The sequence below is a fragment of the Musca domestica genome, unplaced genomic scaffold, assembly GCF_030504385.1.
Source record: "Musca domestica strain aabys unplaced genomic scaffold, Musca_domestica.polishedcontigs.V.1.1 196, whole genome shotgun sequence".
Lineage (NCBI taxonomy): Eukaryota > Metazoa > Arthropoda > Insecta > Diptera > Muscidae > Musca > Musca domestica.
The window spans coordinates 1,001,960-1,005,645 of record NW_026712248.1 but is presented as its reverse complement, the minus strand read 5'-3'; positions in this window follow the sequence as shown (position 1 = coordinate 1,005,645).

Below are 3,686 nucleotides of genomic sequence, written 5' to 3'. Positions count from 1 at the left end.
CCAATTTCTTGAATAGGTTAACCTTACGTCCCGGTGCATCTCTTTTCTACAAAGCGCTAAGCACATTCCATGCATCCCTCGCAGATTCACAATTTTTGATGTGTATAAGCTCTGACGGCTTAACACAAAGAGTAATATTTGCCAATGCCTTCTGATTCATTATTTCCCAGGTTGATCTAACACCCGCCGCAGCATCTCCTGGACATTGTTCCTTCACAGCCGTCCACAGATCTTGCGTAATAAGAAAACTTCGCATTTGCACCGACCACGTAATGTAGTTCTCACCATTCAGTTTATCAATATTTCCAAATTGATTCGCCATTGCTGCCTCTGAAATTGTTTCTTCTTTGCCGTTTAAAATTTATTCTTTTAAACAAGAACTGGGCCCATAACCTTTGTTATAGAAAAATTCCGATGATTCAGTTCAGTTAGAAAAAATTTTAAAACATTTATTTGAAAGAAAAATAATTTGAACTCAATGGTATGAATGACTGAAACAGAATGAAAAAATTTCTTCTTGAAAATATTAATATGACATAAAATATTTTCAAGGCCTACTATGCTATAATATAATGATATAAAACATAGTAAAAAGTAGTTGAGTTGTTTCATATTCAATTTATACAACAGTAGGCCGTAAGAAAAATATTTTTTAAAAATCCCCGCTTATAGTAGGCCATGGGAAAAATATTTTTAAAAATACCAAGTTTATAGTACGCCGTAAGAAAAATATTTTTAAAAAATCCACGTTTATAGTAGACCATGTGAAAAATATTTTTAAAAAATCCACGTTTATAGTAGGCCATGGGAAAAATATTTTTAAAAAATCCACGTTTATATTTGACCTTTAAAAAATTATTTTTAAAAAATCCAGGTTTATAGATTATCCATGAAAGAATATTTTTAAGAAATCCACGTTTATGGATTATCCATGAAAAAATATTTTTAAAAAATCCACGTTAATGGAAGGGTCTTGAAAAATATTTTAAAAAAATCCACGTTTATAGTTGACCTTCGAAAAAATATTTTTTAAAAATCCACGTTTATAGCTGACCTTTAAAAAAAATATTTTTAAAAAATCCACGTATATGGATTATCCACGAAAAAATATTTTTAAAGAATCCACGTTAATGGAAGAGTCTTAAAAAAAATTGTTAAAAAATCCACGTTTATGGATTATCCACGAAAAAATATTTTTAAAAAATCCACGTTTATGGATTATCCACGAAAAAATATTTTTAAAAAATCCACGTTAATGGAAGAGTCTTGAAAAAATATTTTTAAAAAATCCACGTTAATGGAAGAGTCTTGAAAAAATATTTTTAAAAAATCCACGTTAATGGAAGAGTCTTGAAAAAATATTTTTAAAAAATCCACGTTAATGGAAGAGTCTTGAAAAAATATTTTTAAAAAATCCACGTTTGTGGATGGTCCATGGAAAAATTATTTTAAAAAATCCACGTTTATGTTTGACCTTTGAAAAAATATTTTTAAAAAATCCACGTTTATGTTTGACCTTTGAAAAAATATTTTTAAAAAATCCACGTTTATGTTTGACCTTTGAAAAATTATTTTTAAAAAATCCACGTTTATGTTTGACCTTTGAAAAAATATTTTTAAAAAATACACGTTTGTTTGTGGTCCATGATAAATTATTTTTAAAAATCCACGTTTATGTTTGACCTTTGAAAAAATATTTTTTAAAAAATCCACGTTTAAATTGGTCCATGAAAAAATATTTTTAATGAATTCACGTTTATAGATGGTTCGTAAAAAAATTAAAAAATCCACGTTTATAGATGGTCCTCAAAAAATATTTTTAAAAAATCCCCATTTATAGTAGTCCCTGGGAAACATATTTTTAAAAAATCCACGTTTATATTTGGCGTTAAGGCCCTTCCACATGGCTTCCTCACCCATACACACATATGTGTGTATGTATGTATGTGTGTGCCTCCTTGGCAAAATATTATAACAAATTATCAGCGGTATATTATGCATGATGCATTTCCTCAGTTAACTGTTGATGACATCTTTTGGTTCGTCGTTTGGATTTTTTTTCCTTCTCCACTTCTTTTTTCGACTTTAACGAAAAAAGTGGCACCACAGACCAAAGTGTGTGAGGGAGAGAGAGAGGGATATGGAAACCACAAATGAAATCAACGGAAACGGATTTTATTCTTTTGAACGTGTGATTTGAGCTAGAAATAAAATTTATAACTTGAACCTGTAACCATAGCAGTGCTTGGTCGTTTTTCACGGGTGTGGGGAAGTGGTGCTACGCTGTGAATGGCATTGCCTGTTACCGATTTTTCTAAAAAAAAGGTGTTAAGTGTTAGAAAAAACTCTGCAGCCTGCCTTACCTGTGATATGACATTCTCAATGAAAAATCACCGGCAAATAAAATATGAAATTGCAGAATGCGCACACATAGAAGACGTAATCGGGAATAGCAGGAAAAGTCAGCAAAATTTTGGAAGTCACTCTTTAAGATTTTTTTTTTTTGGCTTTTCTAAAGAGAAATTATTCTGTAAAACAATAAAATCAGACAATTTTTAAACCGCAAACCAATTCCAGGACGCATGTAATTCCACAGCATTCAGAGAATGCTGCATACTTTCAAGCGCCTAGCTCTTCAAATTGCCCTTATATGTTCTTTGTATTGCATTTTCCTATGGAGCTCTCTTTAAACTGCAATTTATCACTGGAATCGAATTCAAATCATCCTCCCCCTTCCGCACAGTTTTTATTGGAAGTCCGAAATTGACTTTAGTTTGAATTTAATTAAAAATCTCCAGTCTCCATGAATTCCTTTTGTAAATTTTTAATTATTGGTTATTTTGAAAAGTTTCTCGTTTATTTATGTCCAGAATCAAAAAAAAAAAAGAAAGAATTGCAGGGAAAGAGAATACCAAAAAAAGAGGAGTATACCGGAGGTATACAGAGAGAATTTGCCATTTAATTGCATTTGTATTTATTCCATTTGTTTTTCGTTTTTTTTTCTTGTCTACTTTTAGGCAAAACGAAAAGGGAAAAAGGAAAACTGTTTGCCAAACTAACTGTCTGTTAGCAAAGGTCCAAAGGAAGCAAGAAAGTAGAATGAGACCAGAGAGTAGTCGTAGTAGTCGAGCAATATAAAATGCATGGAAATTTTAAGTTAACTGTTTTGCTACTTCCTTTTGCTGCTGCTGCTGGTGGAGGTCCTGTTGCAATCATTGGCCAACAACCAGTCAAAAGTTGTTGCAAAAGTTTAAAGTATAGTTTTTGGCCAAATTGAAATTGGCAATGACGTTGAAAGGATTTACTGCTAACAAATGGTTGAAACAAAATAAATACAAATATCAAACGAATGGCCAGTAGACGTCAAAGATAAATAGAAAGTGTAAATTGAATAGAGAGCCAAGAAAGGGTCAAAGGATTTTGTGGAGAGGGGCGCGGAAGGGAAGGGGAAAATGCAGTATTTGCATAGGCCTCAAAGACGAGTATAACAAACGTTGATTTTTTAAAAATATTTTTTCAAAGGCTATAGCCTATGAGAACTTTTTAAAAAATATTTTATCAAAGACGAGAACCAAGCAGAATTTTTACTTCAAAAATATTTTTTTCAAGGAAGGAAAATATTTTGTATCTGCAAATATATTTTTTCAAGGAATATATATCAACGTGAATTTTTTAAAATAATTTTT